The sequence below is a fragment of the Etheostoma spectabile genome, unplaced genomic scaffold (genome assembly GCF_008692095.1).
Source record: "Etheostoma spectabile isolate EspeVRDwgs_2016 unplaced genomic scaffold, UIUC_Espe_1.0 scaffold00569809, whole genome shotgun sequence".
Lineage (NCBI taxonomy): Eukaryota > Metazoa > Chordata > Actinopteri > Perciformes > Percidae > Etheostoma > Etheostoma spectabile.
The window spans coordinates 21324-31945 of NW_022605340.1; positions in this window are offsets into that span (position 1 = coordinate 21324).

A 10622-nucleotide genomic window follows, 5' to 3' on the forward strand; every position below is an offset into this window, starting at 1 on the left:
CACGTGTCAAATCAGCTGCCGTCTGATCCGAAATAAACGTTATAACCAGTTATCACCGTTTTGAATGTCATTGATATTTAGAAAAACATTTTGTCACCAAAATCTATCTTTATTGCCAATAAATTAAACATAACAGGCAAAATCATTAGGCCTACATAAAATTATGTTACAGAACCATTATCAACTCTTAGAACCATAACTAACATGTCACACACAAAAGGCACTCATATGTCTAATATAAGTGCACCCCCCCCCCCCCCCCCCTCATATTTCATCAGTGTCCCATATCAAAACCAACAACAATATACAACTGCATGAACAGGAAGTAATTACAAATGATTACAATAATACAGAACCAATGCAATAATGAATGGGTACAACATGAACATATGATTTAAGAAACGTCTGCTCGTTTTCAGCCCCAAAGTGGATCAGCTGCAAAGAAATGTGGGATTGTTGTGCTAATCAACGTAACGTTAGCATTGCAAGCTAGCGATTTAAAAAAAAGTTTCAGTTAGGATCATGGTTGCAAGTATATATGTACAGGACTGTATAGACAATAAAACAAGACTGTCGTAATTTTTAAATCAATGATTTAAGCCAAAATACTTACATTTATGCGTCTCTCTGGTCGATGCGGCAGCCATTATTGCCTGTTGCACCATGTCTATCCTACCCCTCGGTTTCAAGTATGCTCGCGTTCTCCCTAGATTTTTCTTTCACTGTCTATGGTTTCTAGGGCCATGCACCCCTTAGCCCTCGATCACAAAACGTATTGGGACACCACTATGTCCCGCGTGAACGCGCAAAAACAAGGGGAAGGGGTAAGACAGAAATGAGATACAGCCTAAGCCTAGAGTCCTTAGGGTCCATTTCCCAGGAACATAATTCTCTCTGCTGACTTTTAAGGCAAAGGCCAAATAATAATACATTGTATTTATATAGTGCTTTACATGGTAAGCTACTCAAAGACACTTTACAGTAAAACCAGCACATTTATCACATAAAAACAGAAACATGAAACTAGCATATTTAAAGTAATTAAAACACAGTGTAGCCCACAACTTTGGAAAAAATGTGGAGTGACTATAGGCTAAGTAGATCATTTTACATCCTCACACATTCAGTCGGGTCCGCTATGTCGGGCTTTTTCTCTCCGTTTGATAAGAGCCGTATTTCCCTTCCTGCATATTATATTCTTCCCTCCTCGTTACTTTCTATTAGAAGCTGCTGCTCATTGGGTGAAACATATGGCGCATGCGTCTTCTCCATCTCTGCATCAGTAAATCTGTGATCGATACCGTGGTCTATTTAAGAAAAGCCGTGAACGTGCACTTATCCTGGCTATCTACACCTGGCTGGACATAGCTCCACCTGTTCATCCTGGCTCGGCAAACGTGCAACCGATTAAGCCGCGATTAGCAGATCACACTAAGTCAAGCTGCTCTTTTTCTTATCCTGGATATCTTTATTCTACTTTTGTGCAACAGGCCCCCGGTCTAGACCGGACTCTGGGATGTTATTTACAGAAACCCAACAATTCCCACCAAGAGCAAGCACTAGGTGACAGAGGCAAGGATACACTTCCTTTAAGAGGCAGAAACCTCGAGCAGAACCATGGCTCAGGGTGGGGGGCATCTGCCTCGACCGGTGGGAGAAACAGACAGACAGACAGACATGAAGAATTTTAGCAGAGGGTGTAGAGCAGGAACATGGAGGCAGCAGGTGACTCCAACCACAGATCCAGAGCCAGAAACACCTGCAGGAAGAGAGAGGAGGAGAGATGAGAGGGGCGAGAAAACACAAGACTCCAGGAAAGAGTTGTTACAGAGTTAGTAACATGCATTAATGGGATGAGGTTGCATACAGATGGAGAGAAGGAGGAGGAGAGAGGTGCTCAATGTAGGGCTGCACAATTAATCGAATTTTAATCGCGATCACGATTTGGACTTCCCACGATCAAATTTGCGTGATCAAGCGATTATTTTTATAAAGCGTCATTTCATTGAACGCTCCGGGTTTTTTGCAAAGCCAATCTCCCGCTCCATAAAGCCGTCTGCTCATGAGCCAGTCAGAGTAGTTCACTGCACCCCGTGCAGCTAAGTTTCTAGATGTAGACAGTCACAGAGGACAGAGTAGCGTGAGGAAAACTCAACAGATAGCAGTCGGTAATACGTCAGTCTCAAGGTTTACCAGTTTACCAGTAAACGCAACACTTTGTCCCATTTGTTGTTTTTCAGACAACAACAGTGACCAGTGCTAGTTAGCGTCTGTTAGCTGTTAGCTAGTAGCGTCTGTTAGCTGTTAGCTCTTCTAGGACGCACCGGTGCTAATGTCCTCGCATCCGCTGCAATGCTGTTTATATGGATATGGTTTAATTTTGCGTTACATGACCCATTTCGTCTGTAAAGCCGTGCCTGTGTTGGATCTTTCTACGCTCTCTCGTCCTACTCTCTCTCCTCTTACTCTCCGCGCCCCGCCACACAGCGGCCGCCGGTCCACACTTCTGATGTATGTCTACAGTTTTAATTTTTCATTAACACAGCTGTATATTGTTAAGTATGAGGGGCAAACCTGTATTTGTACCAGTGTTTCCGCGGGTAACTGTTATCGCGGCCGCTACGGCGAAGAACACAGAAGAAGTTTTTGAATGCAGCTAACTTCAGTTGGTAGAGTCACAGCGTGGGAGACGGAGCTGCTGTACCGAAGCCTGGACCAGGACCAGAGATGTGACCCATGGCCAGAATATCATAGTTCATAAAAATGCAGCGCAGTGAAGATACAGACGTTTAATACACACGACGTGTGTATCCGCCGTTCGACCCGTGCTGGACCTGTTCATAATGAGTCAGCCATCTCTCTGTGAGTAGCGTCCATCACACTCCCTCTCGCAGTTATAAATAGCCTATGTGACAATAAAATTTGTTTTGGTTAAAATCAACAAATAATCGTGAGAATAATCGCGATCAAAATTTTGATCAAAATAATCGCGATTATCATTTTGGCCATAATCGTGCAGCCCTAGCTCAATGCATCATGGGAAGTCCCCCAAAAGTCTAGGCCTATAGCAGCGTAACTAAGGGATGGTTCAGGACTCTCCTGAGCCAGCCCTAACTATAAGCTTTATCAAAGAGGAAAGTCTTAAGCCTACTCTTAAATGTGTAGACGGTGTCTGCCTCCTGAACCCAAACTGGAACCTGGATATATCAATCCAAACTTTATTAACACACAGAGAGCGTAACCATGGTAATGCAGCAGGGGAACTTAGACACAGACATGCAGTGAACGATGCTTCTGGTTTTACTTAGCTCGCTCCACCATGGCGCCTTACTAACTCACTCACTCTGTCTGTTGATATACAAATGCAGATCAATGGAGATGCATGTAATTTTGGGGGGGCTGTATGAGGCCACCTTCTTTCGACCAATCATTACATCTTTGTATGTAAAACCTTTACATACAGTTGTGTTCATAATAACAGCCGTGTTTTTAAAGAAGTGAATAATGCTCAAAATCCTTAGAATAGCTTTTAATTCCATAATACCAATGCATTGGGAACACTGGCCGTTGATTTCCAAATCAAAACATGACCAACATGGATCAAGTTGTGTTAAAAAAGAGAGGAATATTAGCAGTATTTGCATTTTTCTTTACAAACTCAAATGTGTACTATTTAAACTGAAAAATGTGTCAGGGTTTGAATCCCTGCACTAATATTTAGTTGCATAACCATTATTTCTGAGAACCGCTTCATATCTGTGTTGCACGGAGTCACCTGTGAACAGGTATTCCAGCCCAGGACCATTGAACTACATCCCATAATTCCTCTGCATTACTGGGTTTGGCCTCAGTAACAGCATTTATGATGTCACCCTACAAGTGTTCTCTGGGATTGAGGTCCGGGGGTTGGGCTGGCTGCTCCATAACATCCATCTGGTTCATCTGGAACCAAGACTTTGCTCCTTCCTGGTGTGTTTGGGTCCTTGTCTTGTTGAAAGACCCGTTTCAAAGGCATTTCCTCTTCAGCATAAGGCAACATGACCTCTTCAAGTATTCTGATGTATTGAAACTGATCCATGATCCCTGGTATGTGATAAACAGGCCCAACACCACAGTATGAGAAACATCCCATAACCACCATGCTTTACTGTCTTCACAGTGGACTGGGGCTTGATTTCAGTGCAGGGGGGTCGGAGGACAAACTGTCTGTGGCTCCTAGACCCAAAAAGAACAGTTTCCCTCTCATCAGTCCCCAGAATGTTGCTCCATTTCTCCGTTGGCCATCAATGTGTCCTTTGGTTGTTTCCCACGTTGTTGCAAGCATTAAATCTTTATAAACATGCACAAGCAGCACATCATTTGAAAGCTTAAAGTCTCATGATTCCATCAAGCCCACACAGAAGCAATAAGGTGACTCACAGCGGTTATAATCATGTTATGAAGTAAGGAAACAGAGAAAGATTTGAGTCTAAGTTGAGTGTTTTCCAACCTGTCTTCTTGTGTCTTTAATCAAGGCGGTGAAAGATCGCCAAAAACTTTTTTTCCCTTCATCGCCAACTCTCCAAGGTATTAGAATATCCAAGCTTTGTAATCCAAAATGAGCTGGTCCCCTCACAATCTTGTAGTTTCTAGCCAAGTTTCGACGTGGAGAAATCTAGATAGATCATCATTTCTGGGTTTTGACAGCTTGTAGCTTATTCCCTCGGCGCGCTACGAAGTCACTCCGTACACCACCAGACTCTCTGGCTTCTGCAGATTTTACTTTGTTCCCAGCCAATCGCTTCAGTCTAACCCGAGCTGTCCCTGAGACAAGCCTATCAAGTTCCACAGTCCCCATTGGGCCCACGTGGGAAGGATTGACAGTTTTCCTTCCAGTTAGAAGTAGAGGTTATGAAACCGGGCTCCCTGTGTAGCCAATAAGCAGACGAGTTGACGATACCAAACATGACCAGAAAATATTAACCCTGTGATGGCTCCAGCTGTGTCAAAGCAAAAATATGGCCTTCTTTCACCATTTCATCAATTTATAATTACTTAATCCTATAAATGTATGTATGTAGTTATTTCAGGTATGTGTGTGAGTGATGTGGATGTGTTTTGTGTTTGAGAAGTTTTGTATTTTGCACTTTTTTGGCTTTTTTGGAAATAGGAAAAACGCACAGACATATCTGTATAAATAAATTTATATAAAATCCATTTAATGAGTAAAATTTTTCTGGATTTTTTCTGTTCTAAGTTTAGACATATGGCTACGGTACTATTTTTGGATATAGCCCATGTAATATGCTTACAGTAGTGCTTTTATTAATTTTACAGATGATTTACTTGGACGTAAATAGAAATTCTCTATTCTAATCTCTTTAGCTCTGTGTCAGTACGGCCTAGTGTCACAATGCCACTAGAAACAACAAATTGAGTGTTAATTTTCCAATAACCTCAGGGTCATCCCAGAGGGCAGAAGAATGTGGGAAGTGCATCACTTTTTGGGGGGGTAAAAATGTAGGTGAGAAAAGTGTTTCTAAAGAGGTTAAATATGTATGTATACAGTATATAGATTAAATATGGGCCATAACTGACAGATACCAGTGAAAGGTAAAAAATCGGTGGAAAATGTTACATTTACAACTTTCCCAGCACTAAAAATCCCGGATTATCCCCCATGTGTTACCGGCTGGCTAAAGGCTGGCAACAAAATGGAGGCCACACATAAATTGATCAAAAGTAGTTTATTTACCACAAACTAATAAAACTGGATGTTACATTTCCCATACTGCAACTCCATAATAGTGATGTTGGCAAATAATTAAGGTAATGCATCTGTCAACACATGTTCCATAGACATGCTCTAAATGTTGTTTCTAGTTTAAGATAGAGCTCTACAGCATGGCATCTCACTACACCACTCTCTTGGTTTTCTCTGTTGGTAGAAACACGAGAGGAAGAGGAGTCAGACGTCACCGCTGTCAGCACTGTGACAAATCCTTCCCATCAGGATATTTAAAGATTCATCTGAGAGCTCACACTGGAGAGAAACGTACAGCTGTGATCAATGTGGGGTGGCTTTCACAGCACAGGGGTTCCCTAAAAACACATCAACGCATTCACACTGGGAGAGAACCTTACAGCTGTGAACAATGTGGGGCAGCTTTCACAGTACAGGGTTCCCTAAAAAAACATCAACAAATTCACACTGTAGAGAAGCCGTACAGCTGTGAACAATGTGGGGGGAAACCTTTTCTCGTAGTAGCTACCTTAAAAAACACCATCGCATTCACACTGGAGAGAAGCCTTACAGCTGTGAGCAATGTGGGGAAACTTTTCTCATAGTGGTAACCTAAAGCTCACCAGCGCATTCACACTGGAGAGAAGCCGTATAGCTGTGAACAATGTGGGAAAACCTTTTCTCGTAGTAGTTACCTTAAAAAACACCAGCGCATTCACACTGGAGAGAAGCCGTACTGGTGTGAACAATGTGGGAAAAGTTTACTCATAGTAGTCACCTTAAAAGACACCAGCTCATTCACTCTGCCTCGTTGTGAACATGTTTCAGAGCCAAGCTGTTCCTCCTCCTCATGCCCTGATAGCTGTATTGTTCTGATCTTCTCTCCATGTTGAAGGCTGACCAGCAGTAACTTATCTTCTGACCAACATGTATGTTATTGTGGATCAGCTGGACTGTTTCTGCCTTTCCTCAGAACCCTTACCATTTAGGTACCAGAATCTGTGCCTGAACCTATCCTTTTACAAATATATTTTTTAAATGTATATGTTAAAAAAAAAGAAATGAGCACAAAAGACAGTCAGCAAAAAAACAGCTTGTTTATTGCTATATGGTCAAATTAAATGTAAAAAAATATGTAATAACATATTTTGCCAGTAAATTGCTGCTAAACAACAAAAAACAACCACTAGGTGGAAAGAGGCAGCGCTGGTGTTTCAGTAGCACCGAAATCCCCGTTACTATTCGGTCCGATAGATACCGGGTGTTACGGCACCGGTGCCATACTAGCACTGGTTTCGTCTGAATTTCATATTTTCTGTGACTGAATGTGGTTTTAAATCTGTTGAGGTCTGTTCAGACTGAAAGTAAAGACCCTGATGATGTCATACAAAATCAGAAAATAGAAAGCAAACAGCTGATTTAGTCATCTGACTTGTAAAATAACATTGATTGAATTATTTCAAATGTTTTGCAATGTGGAACAATTAAATACTAAATAAAAGAAATTAAACAAGGCCTTGTGCTGATTATTTGTGACCTAATTTGGTGGATTTATCCTTCCTGCCGTTTCTGTGTTTAATGTTGTATATGGCTTCAAAACCTGTAAATGCAACTGTGGTGGCTGGAAATCAAACCTGGGCAAAATGATTGCACTGCTATGGTATAAATCATATGTGACTCTGTGACATGGCTATCCTTAACATGACTGGTGTATAAATGTGATCTGAACCATACTGTATAAATAATGGATTTAGCTCAGGTTCTGAAAAGTCAAACCAATGCAAAAGCAAAAGACATGAAGACGTCTTTCAGATAGGAGACGAAATGTCTTTGGAGCAGCTTCAACCAAGTTTTCAGTTCTGACAGTCATTATGGTTCTTAGAGATGCCCAACGCCAAGTTGGAACAGCCATCAACCATTCTCACAGTAAACACCATTAACCACTCCACAAAGGTAAATAGTTGGGTTTCCCTGTTGTTAAATCAGAACTTAAGACGTCTTTCAGAGAAGAGACAAAACGTCTTAGAGCACCTTTAAAGCAAGTCAGGTGGTAAGAGGACATAGTTCTCACTTCAAACCATAAGTCTGATTCCACTGGGGATTGAACCCAGGACCTTCTGCGTGTAAAGCAGACATGATAACTATACACTATGGAAATTCTTTAATACTGTATCTTTAACATGATCAGAACCATACTGTAAATAAAATGGATGGAGGTCAGGTTCTAAGAAGTGAAACCAAGTGAAACCATGCAAAAGCACTAGAAGTAAAGAAGTCTTTCAGATAGACGATATGTCTTGCAGAGGTTTTTTTTATTGTCAAGTGTCTTTCACTCCCTTTTTTAGACTTTTCAAGGGACGCCTGCAAGACGGTAACAGGACATAGTTCTTACTTTAAACCTTAAGTCTGATTCCACTGGGGATTGAACCCAGGACCTTCTGTGTAAAGCGGACATGATAACTACTACACTATGGAACCTCTGTGATACGCTTTTTCTTTACATAATCTGCATATAAATGTGACCTTAACCATAGACTGTAGCATTAGCTGACTGTAGTACCGTTCTGCGATGCCATGTTCATCTGCTATGCTCTGCGGTGCCCAGCTACGTCCTGCTGTGCCTTGTAATGCCGCACAGTGTCCTGCTATGCCATGAACTATTACAAAGAACTGCTACAAATTACTATTTTTTTTTTTTTTTTTCTATTTTGTTATTTCCACTCTTATTCTAACCCCAACCCGTCAGACACCGCTACCAAGAGCCTGGGTCTGTCCGAGGTTTCTGCCTAAAAGGAAGTTTTTCCTCGCCACTGTCGCACTTTGCTTGCTCTGGAGGAAACTACTAGAACTGTTTGGTCCTTGTAAATTCTGGAGTGTGGCCTAGACCTACTATATCTGTAAAGTGTCTCGAGATAACTCTTGTATGATGATACTATAAATAAAATTGAATGAATTGAATTGAAAATGCATGTGCAAAACACAATCTATGATCAATACAAATAATGTCTATGTGTAAGGGCATACCTGACACATCTAAAATAAAAAAGTTAGCTGATGATAGTGTTTCTTTTTGCATTGTGTTATGATTGACTCTTCCTGTTGGAAGAGAACATGTGTTAGTGTTTGGAATAATTATTTGATTTTGAAACAAGTTTGCAGTGTTTTGTTAGACATAGTGTGTAGTGTTAGTGTATTATTGTATTGTGAAAATTAGTTTTGGAGTTCAGTTTACAATGTGTGATTTTGAGCATGAAATTTACTGTTTTGCCAGTTGTGTGTTTTGTGTGTGTTGGTGTGTTAAGAGTTTAGGAAACTTGTTAAAAGTATTGAAAAATTTGTCATAGGAATTGTAAAAAACTGTAATAGTATAGCTTACACATGCGGATGCAGTGCTAACTGTGTTAAAAATTTTGGAAATTTGTTAAAAGTATTGAAAAATCTGTCATAGCAATTGTAAAAAACTGTAACTCCATTTCATACAGTAGATGAGATTTGGATACTTTCTCAGACTGTGAAGGTAACCACATGGTGGAGGCCCAACCATTGTTTTGCTGCACCATAAGCATATTCAACATAGAGTGTGTTGGGGTATAGCTCAGTGGTAGAGCATTTGACTGCAGATCAAGAGGTCCCCAGTTCAATCTGGGTGCCCCCTGCAAAGATGTGTGTAGGCTATCAAATAATAGTAGTTGTTGATACTTGAAAGAAGCATGCATGTGTAACCAAGGTCAAAAATCTATATTAAAAGAGCTCAAACTTTATTAAGAAGTCAATTCATTCTTGTTGTCTCGAAAACAATTAAATTGAGGTAAAGAGAAAAAAATGGGAGTTATTTATTAAAGGAGAGGAGGTTGGAGGTGCTCTCAGCCAATCAGGAAGAAGCCCGGACTGGTGACCTGCCACGGAGCAGAGTTCACTTCCTTTTTGAGCTGAGGGAGAACGTAGCAAAACCTTGGTTGAACGATACCTACCTTGTGAATTATATTGACAAAAGTTGCTAAAAGTGATATAAAAAACGCTTGGACGGTCTAGTGGGGAGCCCTGGACCTGTGAGCGTGCAGTCGGAGAGACCTGACGCCTCCCTGAGAAGAAACGCATTGGTGAGCGATTGTTCTACCAGGTTAAGCGTTAGCCGCTAAGCGCTAGCCGCTAAATGCTAGCGCGCATGTAGCGCTAGCTGAGATGCTAACTAGCACACATGTCAGACACCATTCACAAGCGCTAGAACCATTAGCTGGGGTTTAGAACTGCCAAATTAATTCAGCGTTGTGCAATATGTTGCATAATTGTTATAAATTTGACTGTGTTGATTTAGCACTTAAAGCACTGTGTAATCTGTGCACTTTGAGCATATTAAGTTATGTTTTAATTATCTTGAGTGTTATATTTTATTTGAGATGGTCTAAGCATGCCCTCATATGTCAGAGGGTACACAGACTGTTATCAGCATACTAGTATGGTATTTGTGTTCTAATATTTTGTGTAAGTGATACTTTGATATGATATTGAAAAGGTTTTTCAATAATTACCTCTAGGAATATTGTGAGGATGGTTGTACCAATATGGTAATTTCATGTTACATAATTGTTCAGTTAACATGAATTATATTCTACAGTTCATGATTGAAGCTAAAACAAATGTTCTGACCTTACTCACTGTAGGTCAGGTTTTTTTGTTGGACCCTGTTGAACCTTTGATCTCACTGGAAGTTGGAGCCTGGATGAGACTTTGATGGCGAGCCCCAGCCCAGTGGAGAACTAGAGATACGGCGCCTGCAGGATTTAGCACCTCATTTCACACAACACAAACACACGCATACCAACTGCGCGGTAGTAGGACAAACTTTCACATTCACAGTGGATTGAACTGAACCTGATTTGAAGTGACTGAAAACAGAAAC